We start from the raw sequence: 23,150 nt of genomic DNA on the forward strand, positions 1-23,150 counted from the left end.
GAGGAGGATATGCGGAGCAGATATCCACATTTATTCAGCAGCTCAGGTATTTTTCTATGTCCGTTCGAGGATGAACGTTTATTTAAGAGGTGGAGAATGTAACGACCTGATTGGTCATTTTGCTTTTTATAACCTCATTCCCTTAAATAAAACTTCCCGTGCTTGCTTTAACCAACTTACGACCTGTGAGGATGGTTGGTTCAGGATTTGGAAGAGTTTGGGTTGAAATATGCTCATTTGATTCCGTAGGATTTTCTTAAAAGGCTAAGTTAGACTTTGATCAACATTTTAAGCAAACGGACCCGGATTCGTATTTTGACGGTCCCGTAGGGTTCGTAGGAAAATATGGGACCTGGGTGTATGCTCAGAATCGAATGCCGAGGTCCTTAGCCCAAGTAATGAATTTTTATTAAAACTTGTTAAACTGAAATTCTAAGGATTTAAATAATCTAATTAATGACTGATCACGTTGGTATCGATCTTGTATGTTGGTTTCGGAGCCCAGTACAGGTCTAAAATAACATTTAAGACTTGCCGGAAAAATTTGGTGTCAATCTGAGTAGTTTAAGGGCGTTTCGGCTCGTTAGAGGAAAATTAAGAACTTGAAGTTCATAAGTTTGATTCAATTGGTTTTAGGGGGTGATTCTTAGATTTAACATTATTTCGGGTGTTCCGAAGGTTCGAGTAGGTCCATTTCATGATTACAGACTTGTCGGGATGTTCGGGTGGGGCCTGGGAGCCCCGAGCGTCAATCGGACAAGGCTCGAGTGAAGTTGGAAATGTTGAGAAGAGCTGAAGCATCTGCTTTTGTCATAACCGCACCTGGGGTTGGTCGACCGCAGGTGTGATACCGCAGAAGCGGTCCACCTATCGCAGATACGGCCAAGGTAGGCCAAGCCCAGAAATCACAAAAACGGCTCCCAAGCCGCAGAAGCGGTCGCATCCCGCTTGGCCGGTTCCGCAGATGCGTCCAATTTCTCGTAGAAGCGGGACCGTAGATACGGTCCCCTGACCGCAGATGCAGAAATCGCTGAAGCAGTGAGCTTCATTTAATACGGGTTCTAAGTCATTTTTGCCACATTTCACTCCTCCATTGGCGATTTGGGTAGCTTTTGAGAGAAGACTTCCACCTAGTATCTTGAGGTAAGCTTATCCCACCTATTCTTAGTTTAATACTTGTGTCTTAGGTAGATTAAACACTAGGATTTAGGTAAAATCAAGGGGTTAGAGCAAAACCTAGGGTTTTGACAAAAGTTAGATTTAACCACGAAATTTGTTATGAAATGAATTAGAAATCATATGTTATTAATCCTTAGGTTAAAGAGAACAACTTCCTTCGAAAAATTTCGGAATCCGAGCACGTGGGCCCCGGGGTCAAACTTTAGGAAACTTGTGTTAAGGGTTGGGAAATTGCTTAAATAGCTAGAATACGATCTTGTGAGCTTATATTGACTAGTTTCTACCTCATTCAACTAGTTTGGGATCGTTCCGCTCCGAATTGAGGGTTTGGGCTCGTTCTTGGTATTGGAAGTGCACTTTGGAGTGAGGTAAGTCACCTTTCTAACCTTGTAAGAGGGAATTATCCCCATAGGTGTAATAATTGAGTAATTTGCTACTAAATGCGGGGGCTACGTACGCACTAGGTGACGAGAGTCCGTGCATAGCTACTATTATGTTAATTGTCTGGGTAGTTTAGGACCCGTATCATGCTATATTTGCGAATATCTCTATATTTTCTTGCTAAGGTGATCACTTAGGATATGCTAGAGACTTGGAAAGGAATATAACCGAATGTATACACTTGGTGGACACTTGTATGAAATTGTTTGAAAATAAATGTGCCATCATGTGTTTTCTTATATTAATTAATATTTGTGGATCGGGCCGATCGCCTCGGTAGAAATAGATGCATCTATGGTTCATGCCATTTGACCCTCTGACAGTACACAATTTATTTTCTGTTGGATCGGGCCGTCGACCTTGGCATAATGTGCGCATGATATCTATGTGAAATCTTATCCATGACTTGTTTTGTTAAATACTTGAAATGTAATTGGTTAACTGTAAAATTGTTAAGAACATGACTTATTACCTCTTGCTATAAACTGTTGATTATTTGTGACTCCCATGCTTAGCGTAACACCTTATTATATTATTTGACCCTAGTAAGTATCAAATCTACATCTCGTCTCTACTTCTTCGAGATTAGACGGGATACTTACTGGGTACATATTGTTTATGTACTCATACTACACTTTTGTACTTAATTGTAGAGGATCTGAGGTAGGTACATCTGGCTATCAGTCTGGTGCGCGCCCCTGATTCATAGTCCGAGACTTTCACAGTGAGCTGCCCCCTTGCTGTGCCGTTCAGCAGCTTGATGGAGTCTTTCTTTTACTTTTGTTGTTTGTTCTACCTCGGACAGTAGGATAGTTTTATTCTTTTTGTACATTCTACTAGTTGCACACTACTTGTGACACCAGGTCTTGGCACACACATTAGTAGACTATTATTTTAGGGTTGTATAATTATTTTTGGCACATTACTGTTCATTTCTTATTTTAACTTTAACTTAAGGAATTGCTGCACTTATTTTTGGTGAAAGTAAAATGAGAACTTAATTATATTTCCGCATTTGCTTGCCTGACAATGGTGTTGGGCTCCATCACGATCTATTATAGAAATGGGTCCTGACAGAACAATTAATACCTTCAATAGAAAAAAACCAACATTTAACAAGAAGCAACTAGACATGGAAGCATCAATAAGCAAGTAGAAGTTAAGACAGAAAGACAATATACTAGGAACGGGGAAGGGAATAGGCTAAATAGATAATTTGGCAGTGCATAGCTACTCGTCACCACGCTTATATGTCACACACATGGAATTTCACATGGCAACTAAGTCAGGGATCCCTAATCCCTCGAGTCAAGGTTAGACCAAACACTTACTTCAATCCAACAGGAAAGTCAAAGCTCAATTACCACTTTACCTCTTGATTCCACCTCCAATTCACTCGTATGTAGTCATAATTAAGTTTATAACATCAATTATTGCTAAAGAAATTAATTCTAATGTACAATTATAGGTTTCTTAATATTTTCCCCAAAAAGTCGAAAATCGACCCTGGGCCCGCTTGGTCAAAACCCAAAATTCGGACCAAACCCCGATTATCCGTTCACCCCAAGCCCAGATATACAATTAGTTTTGGAATCTGGCCTTAATTGGAGGTCTAAATCCCCAAATTTCGAAATTCCTAAGTTCTACCGAAAAATCCCCAATTGTACCATGAAAAACCCTAGATTCTAGGATGAAATCTAGTAAAAAGATGTAAAAAATTGAAAGAAATGAGTTAAGAATCATTTACCTATGATTTGGGGAAGAACTAGCCTTTGGAAAATTGCCTCTTGAAGTTTAGGTTTTGAAAAATGGAAGAATGAATGAAAATCCCATCTAAGACCTTTTACTCAGTTGTAGATGTCGTAATTGCGACCTAAGCTTCGCAATTGCGAAGCTCACAAATGCGAAGAAGCTATCGCAAATGTGAAGCCCTTCACATTCCTTCTTCCATCGCAATTGCGAGGAAAGTATCGCAGTTACGATCTCTGACCCCTAGCAAATGCGAGTAAATGTTCGCATTTGCATGCCCTTCCCCAGACCCCCTTCGCAATTGTGAAGATTTGTTCTCATTTGCGAACTTTGCTGGCCCAGGCTTTGTTCTCAATTGCGATAAATATCTTGCAATTTGCGAGCCTACTTGGTTCGCATTTACGAAGCCTGATATCGCAATTGCGAGATCAGAGGCCTGATACAGACACCAGTTGCACCAACAAATTTCTAAGTTCCTAAATGATTTTGTAGCCTATCCAAAACTCACCCAAGCCATCGATGCTTCAAACAAAATATGCACACAAGTCTTATAATATCATACGAACTTGCTCATGCGATCAAATTGCCAAAATAACACCTAAAACTATGAATTTAGCACCAAATTGCATGAAACTTTCAAGATATATTTAAAACTTCTATTTTCTCAACCAAAGGTCTGAATATTGTCAAATCAATTCCGTTTTTCACCAAATTTCACAGATAAGGTTTAAATATCATAACGGAACTGTACCGAACTCGAAAACTAAAATACGGGTACGATACCAACAAGATCAAATCCTTTAAATTATTACATTTTCAATCTTATCAATTTCCATAAAAAATTCATTTCTCGGGCTAGGGACCTCAAAATTCGATTTCGGGCATGCGCCCAGGTCCCATATTTTCCTTCGGACCCTCTAGGACCGTCGAAACACGGGTTTGGGTTTGTTTACCCAAAACGTTGACCGAAGTCAACAAAAATCAACTTTTTAGGCCAAAAATCATCATTTCTTAAATTTTTACATAATGGCTTTTCGAATGCATGCCCAGACTGCGCACGCAATTTGAGGAGAGATAATTGTGGTTTTTAAGGCCTCAGAACACGGATTCCAGTTCTAAAACAGAAGATGACCCTTTGGGTTATCATATTCTCCACCTCTAAAACAACCGTTCGTCCTCGAACGAAAATAGAAAAGTACCCAAGTCGGTGAAAAGATGGGGATATTTGCTCTGTATATCGGATTCAGACTTCTAGGTAGCTGCCTTAATAGGCTGACCTCTCCACTATACACGAACCGAAGGATAACTCTTCGATCTGAACTGGCGAACCTATCGGTCTAGAATAGCTACCGGCTCCTCCTCGTAGGTCAAAGCATTGTCCAATAGGACAGTGCTAAAGTCTAACATGTGGGATGGGTCGCCGCGGTACTTCCGAAGCATGGACACATGAAACACTAGATCTACTGCTAATAAACCTGGCAGCAAAGCAAGTCGGTAAGCCACCTCTCCCACTCGATCAAGGATCTCAAACCTAAGGCTTAACTTGCCCTTCTTCCCAAATTGCATCACACCCTTCACGTGTGACACCCGAAGCAACACTCTCTCTCCGACCATGAATGTCACATCACGAACCTTATAGTTGGCATAACTCTTTTGCCTAGACTAAGCTGTACAAAGTCTCTCCTGAATAATCTTAACCTTATCCAAGGCATCCTGCACTAAATTTGTACCCAAGACCGAGACTTCCCCAGCTCAAACCACAAAACCAGTGATTGATACCGTCTACCATACAATGCCTCATAGAGAGCCATCCGGATGCTTAACTAATAACTGTTATTGTAGGCAAACTCTGCTAACGACAAGAACTGATCCCAAGAACCCCCAAAGTCAATAACACAGGCGCGAAGCATATCCTCTAAGATCTGAATAGTACGCTCAGATTGTCTGTCTGTCTAAGGATGAAATGTTGTGCTCAACTCAACCCGCGTACCCAACTCACACAATACTGCCCTCCAACAATGCGAGGTAAACTACGTACCTCGATCAGAAATGATATACACGGGCACACCATGAAGACGAACGATCTCACAGATATAGATTTCTGCCAACCGCTCCGAGGAATAGGAAACTGCCACAGGAATGAAATACGCTGACTTAGTCAGCCTATCCACAATAACCCATACTGCATCGAACTTCCTCTAAGTCCGTGGGAGTCCAACAATGAAATCCATAGTGATACGCTCCCACTTTCACTCAGGAATCTCAATCTTCCGAAGCAAACCACCAGGTCTCTAATGCTCGTACTTTACCTGCTGACAATTCAAACACCGAGCTACAAATGCAATAATATCCTTATTCATCCTCATCCACCAGTAATGCTACCGCAAGTCCTAATACATCTTAGCGGTGCCTGAGTGAATAGAATATCGGGAACTATGGGCCTCCTCTAGAATCAACTCATGAAGTCCATCCACATGAGGCACACAAACACGACCCTGCATCCTCAAAACTCTATCATCTCCAATCGTAACCTGCTTGGCACCATTGTGGCACACTATGTCCCTAAAGACAAGCAAATGAGGGTCATCATATTATTGTTCCCTGATACGCTCAAACAAGGAAAACCGAGTGACTGTGCAAGCTAAAACATAACTGGGCTTAGAAACATCCAACTTCACGAACTAATTGTCCAAAGCCTGAACATCTAATGCAAGCGGTCTCTCACCGATTGGAATGTACGCAAGGCTGTCCATACTAGTTGACTTTTTACTCAAAGCATCGGCCACCACATTGGCCTTCCCAGGATGATACAAGATGGTGATATCATAGTCTTTCAATAGCTCCAACCACCTTCGCTGCCTCAAATTGAGCTCTTTCTGCTTGAACAAATATTTCAAACTCTTATGATTCGTGAACAGCTCACATAACATGCCATATAAGTAATGCCTCCAAATCTTCAGCGCTTGAACAATGGTGGCTAGCTCTAAGTTATGAACTGGATAATTCTTCTCGTGAATCTTCAACTGCTATGAAGCATATGCAATAACCTTGCCATTCTGCATCAATACCACACCAAGCCCAATACGAGATGCATCACAATATACTGTATAGTGCTCTTAACTTGTGGGCAACGCCAACACCGGCGCCATAGTCAAAACTGTCTTGAGCTTCTGAAAGCTCGTCTCACACTCGTCCGACCACCTAAATGGGGCACCCTTCTAGGTCAACCTGTTCATCGGGGCTGCTATAGATGAAAACCCCTCCACAAACTGACAGTAATAACCCGCCAAACCCAAAAAACTCTAGATCAATGTAGCTGATGTGGGTTTAGGCCAGTCCTTGACTGCCTCAATCTTCTTAGGATCCACCTGAATACCCTCTACTGATACAACGTGACCCAAGAAAGCAACTAAACTCAACTAAAACTCACACTTCAAAAATATAGCATATAACTGGCTGTCTCTCAGAGTTTGAAGAACGATCTGAAGATGCTGTTTATACTCCTCGCGGCTGCGAGAGTAGATCAAGATATCATCAATAAAAACAATCACGAAGGAATCCAGATAGGTCTTGAACACCCAGTTTATCAAATCCATAAATGTTTCTAGGGCATTTTTCAACCCAAATGACATCACTAGAAACTTATAATGCCCGTACCAAGTCTGAAAAGTTGTCTTAGGGACATCAAATGCTTTAATCCTCAACTGATGGTAGCTAAATCTCAAATCAATCTTCGAATACACTTTGGTACCCTGAAGCTAATCAAATAAATCATCAATCCTCAGCAATGGATACTTGTTCTTGATGGTGACCTTGTTCAACTGCCGATAGTCTATGCATATCCTCATCGACCCATCCTTCTTCTTCACAAACAACACCGGCGAATCCCAAGGCGAGACACTAGGTCTTATAAAGCCCTTTATCAAGCAAGTCTTGCAACTGCTCCTTCAACTCCTTCAACTCTAGCAGGGCCATACGATATGGCGGGAGAGAAATGGGCGGAGTGCCCTAAGACAGATCAATGCAAAAGTTGATATCCCTATCAGGTGGCATCCCTGGTAGGTCTATAGGAAAAACCTCTAGGAACTCCCAAAGAACTGTTACAGAATTCATGGAAGGAACCTCCGCACTAGAATCACGAACATAAGCCAAATAAGCCAAACATCCCTTCTTAACCATAGGTCGAGCGTTTATATAAGAGATAACCATGCTAGTAGTATGAACAGGAGTCCCGCTCCACTCCAATAAAGGCAACCCCGACAATGCTAAGGTCACAGTCTTGGCGAGACAATCTAATATAGCATGATAAGGTGACAGCCAATTCATCCCCAAAATGACATCTAAATCAACTATATCGAGAAGTATAAGATCTACGCTAGTCTCAAGACTCCCAATAACAACCACACAAGTGATAGACATGATCTATAACAATAGAATCCCCCCCTAATGTGGACATATATACGAGAGCACTCAAAGATTCAAGAGGAACAACCAAAGAGGAAGCAAAATAAAAAGACACATAGGAGTAAGTAGACCCTAGATCAAATAGAACTGAAGCATCTCTACTGCAAATCGAAACAATACATGTGATAACAGCATCGGAGGACTCAGCGTCAAGCTTGGCTGGGAAAGCATAACATCGGGGCTGGGCCCCACCACTCTGAACTATATCTCTAGGACGACCTCCTACTAGCTGGCCTCTACATCTAAAGGCCTAACCTCTACCTCTAACAGGCTGACCCCTACCTCGGGCTCCTGTGACCCCAACCTCTAACTGGGTGAGCGAGCGGTGGCGGGATCATGGCACGAGAACCCTACTGTTGTGGCTGAGCACCTACCAATCTCGGACAGGTCCTACGGATATGCCCATACTCCTCACACTCAAAACATCCATCCTGATACTACGGATGACCCTGACAATCCGACTGACCACGATAGTAACTCTGAAGAGGAGGTGCTCTGATAGGAACTGGTGGTGCACTATAAGTTGGCTGCCCTAAAGGAGGTACATAAAGACCACGACCCCCTAAAGCTCCATGGGATGTCTGAAGTGCTTAATGAAATGACCTGGGAGGATGGACCATACTAAAAGTACCCCGGCCTCCAGATGAAGCCCCACTAAATCCACCGAAGTGACGCGGCCTCTTGTCAGACCCCTAACCACTCCCTTATGATAGAACCATCTCAACTCATCCGGCCACATTGGCTGCATCCTGGAAAGAAATCTTACTCTCTGACTCCTTAGCCATATGCAATCTAATAGGCTAAGTAAGTACCTTAATAAACCTCCTCACCCTTTCTCTCTCTCTCTCTCGGTAGGAAGCATAAGAAGAGCATGACGGGCCAAATCAACAAATTTGGTCTCGTACTGAATGATAATCATAGAACCCTGCTGAAGGCCCTCGAACTGCCTCCGATAGTCCTCTCTCTGAGTGATAGAAAGATACTTCTCCAAATATATCATAGAGAACTGGTCCCAAGTGAGAGTTGGTGACCCAACTGATCTGGCCAAACAATAATTCCTCCACCATTTCATGGCAGAACCTGATAGACGAAAAGCATCAAAGTCGACCCCATTGGTCTCCACTATCCCCATGTTCCGTAATACATCGTGATAACTGTCTAAATAGTACTGGGGATCCTCTAAAGATGTACTGCCATAGGTAGTGGTGAAGAGCTTGGTAAACATGTCCAATCTCCACAAGGCCTCAAAAGACATAGCTGATGCATCGCTGGTCTATACTACAACACTCGGCGGAAGTACCCCAACTGGCTGAGCTGCTGGAGTCTGAAACTGAGGAGCTATCTGCTCCGGAGTGTGGGTAGCGGGAGTCTGTATTCCTCCCTCAGCCTGAGAAACGGCTGGTTCTAGAGGAAGTACGCCTGCCTGGGTGACTCTCTATGAGGCCCATTAGATAGACTAGGGCATCCTGAAGTACCGGGGTAGCTATGAACCCCTATGGAACCTGAGTTGGCCCTGCTGGAACAACCTGGGCCGGAGCCTCCTCATCAAACTCTACCTGAGGCTTCAAAGCTGGTGCTGCTGCTCGAACTCTAGGCTGAGCCATTCCCCTACCTCGGCTTCCAGCACGGCCTCAGCCTCGTCCTCTGCCCCTCGTAGGAGCTTCCACTAGGGGCTCGGGCTACTGATCAGCTGATGAAGTGGTATGCATTCTCACCATCTACGAAGGAACAGTGTAGAGAGTTCAATTAGCATTGATAGATCAATTCGCACGACAGAGAAGAATAGAAGTGAAATTGTTCCTAACTCTGTAGCCTCTGGCGGATAAGCATAGACGTCTCCGTACCAATCCCTCAGACTCTACTAAGCTTGTTCATGAATAGTGATACCTACGCAACCTAGTGCTCTTATACCAACTTGTCACGACCCCAATTTTCCACCGTCGCAACCGTGATGGCGCCTAACATCACACTCGCTAGGTAAGCCAACATTAGAGTTATAATCATCTTTTTTCCTAGAATTTTCATAGTTAATATTAAAAAAAGATAATTTAAACAGAAATAAAAGTGGAAGCACGTATTTAACTAATTATCCTTATACTATTAACAAAACTGAACAGATTCCACCCAGAAACTGGTGTCACAACTCATAAACATTTTATGAATAACTATAAGTACGGGTTTGAAAGACGAAAATACATCTGTCTCGAAAAGAAATAAAACGAAATAAGGGAAACATAGGAGGGGGAGCTAGGGCCTGCAGACACCAGTAGGACTACCTTGGCTCTCCTGAATGAAGTATCAACAACCGACCTCTTGATCAGCCACTACCAGCTCCAAATTTTGCACAGAAAGTGCAGAGTGCAGTATCAGTACAACCGATCCCATGTACTGGTAAGTGCCGAGCCTAACCTAGATGAGGTAGTGACGATGCTATGGCGGGGCATATATAATATAACCTATAACAGCATATAATAAAGCAAAAAAGGAAATACAGAATGAAATGGAACAGTAACTTGCAGCAAATAAATACGGAAACCAAATAATTTGCCAGTGCTCAGATATAACCAATCCTTAAGAGAGTTTCAATACTACGGATTAAAAATCACAATAGAGGAAGAATGAATAATCAACAAAATGATGCGGCCCACATCTCGATCCCACCATATAACAAGTAACAATATGAACATTCACCCTTATTACTCCTTGTTGTGGAGTGCAACCCGATCCCACCTGTCCACTATTATTACTCCTCAATATATCACCCTTATTCCTCCTATTGCGGCGTGCAACCCGATCCCACCTGTCCACCCTTATTACTCCTTGTTGCAGCGTGCAACCCGATCCCACCAGACAATCACATTTCACCCTTATTTCTCATGTTGAGGCATGCAACCCGATCCCACCATATCAGTACCAATCATAAAATAAAAACAAGTATTTCACAACTTAGCTCAAAACCCTCCACAACATTTATACCTCAAACCAAAACAACGGGAAATCTATACAATTATGAAACTTCATCAGTTAATACTACACAGCGAGACCAACCAAAGTGTACCTTGAAGCACCAATAAACCAACTTAAAGCAATGATGTAATATAATGAAACTATGGAACAATTAATACCTTTAATAGAGAAAAACAACATTTAACTAGAAGAAACTAGACATAAGAAGCATCAATAAGAAAGTAGCAGTTAAGACAGGAAGACAATATACTAGGAACGGGGAAGGGAACAGGCTAAACAGATAATTTGGCAGCGTATAGGTACTCGTCACCACACCTATATGCCACACACATGGAATTTCATATAGCAACTAAGTTGGGGATCCCTAATCCCTCGAGTCAAGGTCAGACCAAACACTTACCTCAATCCAACGGGCAATTCAAAGCTCAATTACCACGTTACCTCTCGATTCCACCTCCAATCCAATCTTATCTAGTCATAATTAACTTAACAACATCAATTATTCCTAAAAATCAACTCAAATGCATAATTATAGGTTTCCCAACATTTTCCCCAAAAAGTTAAAAACTGACCCCGGGCTCGCTTGGTCAAAACCCAAAATTTGGACCAAAACCCAATTACCATGTCACGCCCAGAACTTAAAGAGGCGTGGCTAGCACTCGCTGCTATACTCGTTCTGAGTGTACCACTCTGTAACTATGAACTCTGGAGAGGTAACCCTCAACTTAGGCCGATAAGGCCATATTCTGAATCGTCTGAAAATAACGTCTCTCTCATCTAGGAGGTAAACATACCAAAAAACTTATATATATATATAAATGTGTAGGACGATGAAGCCACCATGAATATCTAATGATATAAATATATGCAGGACTCGTCTACAAGCCTCTAGCGATAGCTGAACTGTATCATGGTTGGGACAGGGTCTCGACCTACCCATCAAACATGTATATATAAAATAGACTACAAGGTCTAGACCTGGTAACTCTGAGGAAGTGGAGCTTACCAACCAAGTTGATGTAAGACTCTGTCCACTGGAGGGTCTATCCAATTGTCAATCAGGACCTACAGGCATGAAATGCAGCATCCCCGGCAAAAGGGACGTCAGTACAAAATAATGTGTCGAGTATGTAAGGCAACAGAATAACTGAAAGCTGAAACTGAACTGATAATATAATAACTAAAAGTAATTAGGAGTCAAAGATAATTTGAAGATATGCTTACCTGTCGATACTGACTCAACTCTCTCAATATAGTAAGTAAAATAGATATTCGGCCTTATAAGGCTCGGTATATATAACAGCTCTACCATAGTAGGTTCGCTCATAGGCGCTCGGCTATACTAGGCTTTGTATCTCAGCCATTCTGGGCTTGCTCATAGGTGCTCGGCCACAATAGGCTCGGTATATAACTCACCATCTGATCAGAGGTTGCCTAATAGGGGCCTGCCCATCGATTATAGCATGATGGTGGTGAAAATACTGTAATACTATATATATATAGATTCTCTGATCTCTTGGCTGACAGAAGACAAAACTAAACTGAATATGAAGTCCCGATAAGGGAGAATGCTATAACTTATGAGACTAGAAAAATATACATAAATTCAGGAATATGAACTTTTCTTTATGTCTCGTTATCAAACACATGTATTTACTGGATCATGCCAAAATGAAGGAAAGGTTTAGCTTTAACATACCTTATCACAATCTTTTCAATCACCTAGTTGAACTCGCCTCCTCTCACCTTAATCTACAATAATGATAATAATACTATCATTAAGTTATAAAAGTTACAATTATCGAACAACGAACGACAAGCTTATTTTTTATTAAAACGGACATCATCTCCCCTATAATCCTTACTTCCTCCAAATTCAAGATAATACCAACAACACAAGAACACAACAATAATAACATATATTAATTATTTTACAACCTTATATACACCATCAAATACTACAAAATAGCCCAACACTCCAATCTCTTCATACACGAAATGACCACTGTAATAGTGTCAAACGACTTGGAAATGTTACGACGAACGACCAGACCACCACCTTACAATTATATGGTGTTTATTCATACCCTTCACACAAAAATAGTAAAACACACAACCCAACAGCAACACAAAATAGTCCGCTACAAGTGAATAACTCGAACTCACGGCTTCCGATCACTGTCTCGTGAGTTCTTACAAGTATAGAACGACTTACCATGAATTTACAGTAGAAAAAATGGATGAAATAGAGCAGTAAACTCACCTTATTTGTTGGATAACTCAGCCCCTATCTTGGTTCTTCAAACTCTAGGTTTTACCTCCAATTAAAACTTGAAAGGGAGAGAAAATCAATTAGGATTTGTGGGGAATTTTTGGGAGGATTTTTGTAGAGCTTATGTCTGTTTATTATGACCTATTTTAATTATAATATATAAAGAAAATATGCCTTTAAAATGCCTCTTTGGACAACCCAAAATGGCCGATTTTTGGGCTTTCATTTAAGCAAGTAGGTGTCTCACCTACTTGTCACCTAGCAGCATGTGTCGTCTTGCAAAAACGTCCATATCTCTCTACTCCGATGCTGTAATGAAATATAGTTTAATGAGTTATAAATTAGACTCATAGATATTCAATTTTATTGTTGGAACACCCCATAACTTTAAGTATATAGGGAGAAAATCGCAGTTACATTTGACCCAAAGTTTCAGTAAAACTTATGAATGTAACTTGTGATGACTTTCATCGATTTTTGTTTCACATCTCTCTTGACTTCAAAACATAACACATGAGTATCATACGACTAATCTAATTTATAAAATAACCTCATTATCATGTTAAGCACCCTAGTCTCACCCCAAAATTACATGTTATAACATTCCCAACTTGTCGACTTTCGACGAAACATTGTTTTCTTCAATTCCTTAGCTTTTGAACCCTCTTTGTACTTGTTGTTCATGATCCTCAACATTTATAACCTCAGAGGTAACATGATTAAATTACTTTGTATTATTTCAAATATTATCTCATTTGTGAGCTTATATCAATTGACTTACGACGTACTCTCACGTACGAAAACATGGGGTGTAATATCATTTCCCCCTTTGGAACATTCATCCTCGAATGTTGACTAATGCACTTATCAGTTTCATTCTTAATACTTTCCTTTCCCTCTAGGCCACAGCTCTAAGAACAAATCTAAAGGACAGGGCATTCCCCCCTTTAGGCCTCTTTCTCACACCACGACTTGTGGTCGGAGCTCTTCTGATCTCGTAATTATTGCTACCTTCTGTCTTGCAGCCTGTACGACTATGTCCTTGTACAGAGACCTATGAAACTCTTATCTCATGTTTACTCGAGCTTTTAGCTAATCTCTAGGCCACCTTTGTAAATATATAGAGAACTATGACAAGTTGTCCATCTAGGCATCTGTAGGTGTACTGAAGTCCTTCGCGTGGTACTTTGTCGAACTTACGACTATAGCTATCTTTTGTTTCATAGCCTCAGTTATCTATTTATGAATTTACTATCTAGGTAGGTCATCTATACCATAACACTTACTTTAGTTTATTATTACTGAAGTTTGCTACCTAAATATAGGTTACTCTCTCATAGCTTAACCTATATGTATAAATCTAAGTCCTTTAGTACTTCCTCATTATTGTTCATCTTAAGAATGACAACATAATCTCCTCTCATACTTGTTAACTCTTATCCATCCATCGTTGATTCATCTTAATGTTTATCTTAATCTACCACTCATAACTTGAAACCTCTTACGTAATACATTGTCACTAGGGCTCACGTCTCATCGGTGAACATTAAGTGATTTGCTTGATCCACTTAGGGGTGATACTATACTTCAATAACCGTATTTCATAGAATCCCAACATGATTCATCTTTTAGGGGTATTATAATCCTTTGCAATTCATGAAATCCATTCTCTTCTAGATTCTCCTAGTCTTAAACTCCTCTGAATTCACTCATGCTATACTGAGCTTTTTATAACTTATGGAAACCATCATCTCTCTTGTTGTGATGGGTTTCTCCTGAGGACTTACCTATTCTCGTCACCTTCTCACTCACCTTTTCTTATCCTTACTCCTATCCACCTAAAACCTTGTTGCTCTACCATACTTTAGCTTGCGACCTACACATATCTATTTATGGTACTCACAACCTTCTTTTCACTTTCTGGAACCATACATTTCCTTATGTTATTATGGAACCTCAAGCAAAACATCACGCTATCTCAAGCTCTTCTATACTCTCTTAACTAGACCTACCAGTACATGGAAACCATAGGGTGGAAGATATTATAGTTATGACACAACTATCATTTATGGATACTAAACCACGATGTTTCTAACCCTCTATCTTAAGTCTGGACTATTACCAAGCTTCTGCACTTGAGTACCCCGTACCTTCGTTACCTTTACCTTACTTACGTTTAGATCCCGCAACATATATTCTGTCTCTTTCATAACCTCCCTTCCACATAGGTGGAATTCACATCCACAACTTGAAACCCTACTATAATATTTGCACCTATGGTGCATACACAATCCGGTGGGAGCTGCATACTAACTTATTATAAGGCTAGTATTCTTCTAACTAGATTTATCGTATAGCCATTATAGAATATGACTATTGTACTATTTCTTTTGTACATCTCATATTAAGGGTGATTATGTAATGTTCTCAATCATGATTTCTATAATTATATTGGTCTAGTAATCAGACTCCTGATTTACTTAGTTGATATAACTCTTTAGTTTCCTCTTCTATCTCGGCCTTTAAGTAGGCTTACACTATCTTCTTATCTGTGGCTCAAGGTATTAGTTATAACTTTAGCCCCTCGTGGACGCTATGGAACATCTATGATATAATCTTTTAGCAATTCAAGTTTTTGTTTGCGATGTTGACTCAATTCTTTATTTTAACTTATACTGGAGTATCCTATAGTTGTATCATTGCCAACATATATGATGCATGGATAACACTCCGAAATCTTAAGTGTGTTCATAACGTAACTAACTATGGTTCATAGATCGAATGATTCCTCTTGTGCCTTCTCAGCTTTCGTTAAAAGTGAGCAACTATTTTTCTTGGTCGTTCTACCTCTTATTGCATGAATACTTGGTTTATCTTAGTGCCCACATATATAGGAATTTGTGCAACTCATATGATATCGAATATTAATTTGGAATTTACTTCTCGTTCCTTAGTCACAATAGGTACCACTTTCTTATAAAGTGCATACGATGTTGTAGTGAAACTGTTGTTACAAGACCACTATTTCCTTAGGTCACTATGCTTATGTTGAATCCTTGTTGCTTATTTCCTCATCTAGTTTCGTTGCAGCACTTAAGGAAGGCCCTCTGACTTTTGTAAAGCTGCGAGCTTACTACATTGTATACCCTACAGAATTTCTGATGTTCTTACTCGCCTCTCATTATCCTTACTTACTTACCTCCGCACCCTTGTGCTCGTAGGTTTGCTTCTGAATTGAAATTTTAGTTGTCTCCCTAGTGGAACTCTCTTTTATTTTCGTAACACTTATATTGTACCTTTTACTACCCAACTCCTATCTGGATATTTCTCAAGGATTACGATGGCATGGATGAGAGACTGAATTTCCTATATTGGGTTTCACTACTTTTATCTTGCATGATCTACTGATTTATCTTAGACCTCTTGTCTAGCCATAACCAAGCTCTTTCTGAATCAATACTAACTACTCGTCAGTCCATGATCATATTTATATTCTCTGTAACCTCTCTTGGGTTATGTCTTTTGTCTTAACTTACCTTTTGCACTGGTTCCTAATGTATCAAATATTCATTCGCACCTATTTATCAATAACATCTGGTGTGGGAACCCTTACTGCCTCTCCTGACATCATGCTTGAATAATGTTCTGGAGTCGTAATATATCTATTAGATCTGAATAAATACAATCTCATTCCTTTCGCCTTTTTACTGCATTTTTTCTTTACTATTCCATAGTTACATGAACTATAAAATCCGGCTTACTACCATATCATACCGTCATCCCCTATTTAGGGGAGTACTAGTATTTCATGCTATGAAGATTTACCTATATATGGTTTACTTCTTCATCTTTGGCTTCTTTTCACGTCTTCACTGACTCTTACTCGCCTTGAGGTAACCCTTCTCTACTAGGGATAACTTAATTCCTTACGTGTGAGGGTGACACCTATTGTAACTGGCACACTTAGTCCCTTAAGCATAACTTTTGATCACATTGCTTACTTTAGGGAAGCGTCTTCCTAAATGACCTTTAAAGGTTATTCTTCCGTCGTCCATTCTATATTTGTTGGAACATGGTCTATGAAGATCTCACGATGTCGACTATTATTGAATCCTCTGGTCCTTAAATCATGTTCGATTTTTTTTTCTTGTTTACTAGCCTATGTTGATTTCTATTACTTCAGGGGTCTAACTTAGCTTTCTAGTAATCATGTTAGAGTCACCAACTCATTTCTCGAAATAAGGATATGACTTTATAGAATATACTCTTTTATAGTCTCAAAGACTGTTATCTCTTGTCTTTTCCTTCACTTGACCATAGACTCTATCATCCTACCATTGTTTGATTTACCGTTATCACCCATTTATCACACTTTACTCATAATGTTTCATTTACTCTCTTCTCATTATCCTGCTAATACTTCTGTCTATCGCATTATTCTGAAAACTTCAACAAAGCATTGTTTCACCTTTGGCTCACCTGGCTCAATCCACCATCTTGGGTTACTCTAACCCAAGCTGGATCTTGATATCCCATCTTTCTCTTAAACTATATATGTTAGCTCCCATAAGGTATAACTGAGATGGGTGTGGCCAATTGTACATACCTCTATTTTTGTTGAAGGTAACTTAGAATCCTTTTATTTCTCTGCCTGACGTGGAAATTCGGATAATCTTCATTAACTAGGTACCTCGCACCCTTTTTCACCTTACTTTTATTACTTGTTGAAACTTATACTTTTACCTTCTGATACTCCCATGGCCTGCTGTTTACGGGGTATGTTAGATATTTCTATCTTGGGTTAGTGGAAAATTCGCACATCTGTTATGCACGATCTAATAAGGTCAAACAGGGCCATGTCGTCAAGAATACTCTCTCTACAAATGACCTTACCTGCTGTTGTATTAGCCCTCTGGCTAGCAAAAAAATTTCTAATTGAAAGAATCTCTATATCAATAGAAAACATAAGTCTTCGCTTGATCTCTTATGACTCTGCTCTATAACACGAAGTGGATTTGAAAGAAGGGTAACATACTTCTAAATACCTTGTAACTTCCTATTGATATAATGTGGGCACAACACATCTATAAATAAGGCTCTACTAGACACGGTTTGCAGACTCCCTAGGATAGAACTGCTTTGATACCAAGTTTGTCACGCCCCAAACTTGAAGAGGCGTGGAGGCACCTGGTGCCGTACTCGACCCGAGCGTACCACTCTGTAAATGTGAACTCTAGAGGGGTAATCCTCAACTTAGGCCGATGAGGCAACTGAATCGTTTGCACCTCCCAGTTCTCTCATCTGGGGGCAAACATACCCAAAAACTGATATATATATATATATATATATATATATATATATATATATATATATATATATATATATATAAAACTGTGCAGGCCGATGAAGTCGCCATGAACATCTAATGATATAAAAATATGTAGGACTCGTCTACAAGCCTCTAGCAATAGTTGAACTGTATCACGGTCGGGACAAGGCCTCGACCTACCCATTAAACATGTATATATAAAATAGACTCCAAGGTCTAGACCTGGTAACTCCGAGGAAGTGGAGCTTACCAACCAAGCTGATGTTAGACTCTGTCCACTAGAGGGTCTGTCCAACTGTCAATCAGGACCTGCAGGAATGAAATGTAGCGTCCCGGGTAAAAGGGACGTCAGTACGAAATAATATACTGAGTATGTAAGGAGACAGAATAACTGAAAGCTGAAACTGAACTGATAATATAATAACTGAAAGTAACTAGGAGTCAAAGATAATATGAAGATATGCTTACCTTTCGATACTGACTAAACTCTTTCAATATAGTAAGTAAAATAGTTGTCCAGCCTTATAAGGCTCGGTATATGTAACTGCTCTATCGTAGGAGGCTCGCTCATAGGCACTCGGCCATACTAGGCTCTATATCTCGGTAATTTTAGGCTTGCTCATAGGCGCTCAACCGCAATAGGCTCGGTATATAACTTACAATCTGATCTGAGGTTGCCCAATAGGGGTCTGCCCATCGATTATAGCTCGATGGTAGTAAAAATAATGTAAAAATTCTGTATATATATAGACTGTCTGCTCTCTTGGCTGACAAAAGACAAAACTAAACTTAATATGAAGTCCCGATAAGGGAGAATGCTGTAACTTATGAGACTAGAAAAATGTACATAAATTCAGGAATATGAAGTTCTCTTTATGTCTCATTATCAAACACATCTAGTTACTGGATCATGCCAAAATGAAGGAAAGGTTTAGCTTTAACATACCTTATCACAATCTTTTCAATCACCTAGTTGAACTCGCCTCCTTGCACCTTAATCCACAATAATGATAATTATATTATCATTAAGTTACGAACGATACAATTATCGCACAACGAATGACAAACTTATTTTGTATTAAAACGGGCAGCATCTCCCCTATAATCTTACTTCCTCCAAATTCAAGATAATACCAACAACACAAGAAAACAATAATAAAAACATATATAAATTATTTTCCAACCTTATAAACACCATCAAATACTACAAAACAGCCCAACACACTCCAATCTCTTCATACACGAAACGACCACCGTAATAGTGTCAAACGACTCGAAAATGTTACGACGAACGACCAGACCACCACCCTACATTTATATGGTATTTTCCCAAACCCTTCCTCCTTCAAAACTCCACAAAAAAGTAGTAAAACACGCAGCCCAACAACAACACAAAACAGTCTGCTACAAGTGAATAATTCGAACTCGCAGCTTCCAATCACCGTCCCGTGAGTTCTTACAAGTATAGAACGACTTACCATGAATTTACAGCAGAAAAAATTGATGAAATATAGCAGTAAACTCACCTTATTTGTTGGATAACTCAGCTCCTATCTTGGTTCTTCTAACTCTAGGTTTTACCTCCAATTAAAACTTGAAAGGGAGAGAAAATCAATTAGGGTTGTGGAGAAGTTTTGGGAGGATTTTTGCAGCGCTTATGTCTGGTTATTATGCCCTATTTTCAGTCTAATATATGAAGAAAATAGGACTTTAAAAGGCCTCTTTTGACGACCCTAAATGGCCCATTTTTGGGCTCTCATTTAAGCAAGTAGGTGAGACACTTACTTGTTACCTAGCAGCCTGCGCAGTCTTGCAGAACATCCATGTTTACCGTGAAAATGGTAACAATAATTAAACTTGTAAATGGGATTCTAAAAATACGTGATCTACTTTCAAGTTAGTTGTTAGAGCATATGATGCTAAGAATATGAAATTTAACGATAAAATACGAGCTAAAACGGGGCAGTAATCAAACCGAGAGGCTTGCGATCCGGGATTTTGACCAGTCGATGGAGGGACTCGGGGTCGATATCTGGCTCGAGTTCGAGGTGTCAAGGGTAGTCAGGAATTGAATAACAGCTAAGATATGATAAAACAAGGCTCCTTATGGCCAAGACCAAGCAATAAATGAAGAACAAGTAAGAAAGCGATAAATGCTAAAGTGGTCTCGAGACAGAAAGAATGAGCAAGTTAGAAAGAAGAGAGAGAGAGAGAGAGGGAATGTGATATAGTACAGAGCGCATTAAATGTAAAGATATGGGGATGGGAAAGCTAGGCAGGGTGCCGGATTCCACTGATTTTGTCTGCTCGCCTCGGGGATTCCCTATCTTCGGAACCTTTGTTGGGTTACCGTCGAACCTCGGGGGAGGGAGCTCGATCATAATCCTACAGCCTCGAGATGCTAAAATAACTCCCCGAGTGCACCTTAGTGGCGAGAAATATAACTCTCTAATTTTAGCGCATACAGATAGTCTCCGCGTTTCCTAGAATGAAGTAATAGGAAATGATTTTGAACCGTCGTCTCGAGGTCATCATTGATGTGACGTCAACCATCTATGAGCATTAAATGCCATGCTCTAGAGAACTTTGCAAGGCCTCCATCATATACAGTAATCGAGAAACCCACGAACTGCCATTGGCTCGTCCTTTCAACTTCCCCAGTGATTCCTATAAATGCATCAGTTGCTTGACACTTTTCACTTTCACCCCAATTACAAGCCCACGAGTCAGAATTTTGTTTTTGACACCCTTTCATCTTTTCATAAAAGGATTTTTACCATTGACATGGCTAGAAACTCTAGGATGGTTCCCCGATAGAACAACATTGCACTGTCACACCGATCACCTAAGGAAGAAACCAGAGTGATTCCCTCTTTGGAACAATGTACCCTACCTGACCTTGACACGTCAGAGGATTTTGATGTCGATACTACTTTATATACACTGGGCCGGTGCAAGCACGTGTCCCGGTACGTTAGCGTCGTGACCGATATTAGCAAGGTGAGAAAGTAATGCCGATGGAACGAGGCAGCGGAGGTAGAGATTCCTGGTCCCAACGATAATATAACTGACTTTAAGGCTGGCTTCCTTCACATGTACACCTACCCATTCACCCTGGGTCCTGATAAATCTGTTGAGTCTCCTCCTCTAGAGATCGAACAAGTTATCCTTAATTTCTGCGACTGATATCAAGTGACACTTGGTCAGATCTACCCTTCTTTTTAGAGGATAGTGTTGATGTTTCGTCATTTCACTGAAGGGGTTGAGGGTAGATCTTTATCCTTAATTATCTGATCGGGATGTATAGCCCTCAATTGTATCGAGGCTTATTCAGACTCTGCCATCGGTCCAAAAAATATTTTTTCACGAATATCAACAAAGGAAAGGATCGAGGATGGATGAGCAGGTTTATCCGATTAAGGACCTCGGATATCATCCCGGCCTAGAGGATGCCCTTTTCGGAGAGGTGGAATGACCGACGTAAGCAGCTTTCCCCTTAGCCGCTCTTCAACTACTCTTCTTTTTGACATAATAATGTCTTCGTACTTTCTGCAGCCGCCGCTTGTCACCCGGAGGTGATTCCGGATTTTTTGGGGTGGTTGAGCGAAAAGTTCCCATATCACGTTCGATCTTGGACCGACCTGGCTAAGAAGTGCTGGGTGGCCAAGAATCATGGTGAGATTCCTTTACCGCCTATGCTTCGTATTTTGTGTTTCTTTCTGAGCCTTTAGCGAAAGCGTATCACGATTACTGTGCAGGTCTTGGCAAGAATATGCAGATGAGGCCTCCCCTGATGGTAAAGTAGGGGCCTTGGAGCCCGACACAAGAAAGAAAAGGAAAAGCACGACAGTTGTTGTCCGTCCTACGGCAAAGAGAACCAGATCACTCGTGCATCGAGCCGCTGCTGGGACTGCTGCTTTAACATCGGAGTCAAATCCTGACACCAAAGGAGAGGACAATGATGGAAGCTCACTGAGGAGGAGAACGAGGTCGAGTACGAGAGACTCGCAGGTGCCTCGGTCGGAGGGTGCTGAGTCTGGAACGGCTGGCTCTGATTTGGCTCGTGGACCGGGGGTCCTTGAAGAGGATGTTGATATATCTTTAAATTGTGCAGCCGAATTCGGTGCAGCTTCCGCCAGGGGGACCGTCGGTGTCGGTACTGATGTATTAGGGCTCAGATCCTTCCAGGAATGTGGGTTGCCACTTGGAGAAATCAGCGACCTGAATGACTTTATTTCAAGCTTTCCAGTTTCGTCTGGGGAACTACGGGATGCCCACGGGATGATCGGCACCACAACAGGGACCCCTCTCAAAGGGGGAGACTTTATTGCCAACATTTTTTATGGTGTTATTGACAGAGCTGATCTCGATATTCCTGGCACCGTTAAAGCGGCAGAGAAGTCTATACAGGAGGTGATAATTATTTCTCATGCATTTCTTTCATTCTTGAGCATCATTCTTCATCTTTCTAACCTTTCCATCATGTCGCAGTGTAAGGAGATGTATGGCCATGCCATCCTACAGCTCCCCGAGAGCTTTCTTATCATGAGAAGGAGTGTAAGAAAGTTACGTTGAAGTTGCAGGATTCGAAGGCTCGTTCTGCCCTGGTAGATAAAGAGTTAGAAGAACTTCCGGATGCTTTGGAAACGACGCTCCGGGAGAAGGCTGATCTTGCTACTCGGGTATTGTGCCTTGCTTGTATCCGGCCTTTTATACCGTATCCACATACATTCCGTATTCGTATATTCA

The sequence above is a fragment of the Nicotiana tabacum genome, chromosome 16 (assembly GCF_000715075.1).
Source record: "Nicotiana tabacum cultivar K326 chromosome 16, ASM71507v2, whole genome shotgun sequence".
In the NCBI taxonomy this organism is placed as follows: Eukaryota; Viridiplantae; Streptophyta; class Magnoliopsida; order Solanales; family Solanaceae; genus Nicotiana; species Nicotiana tabacum.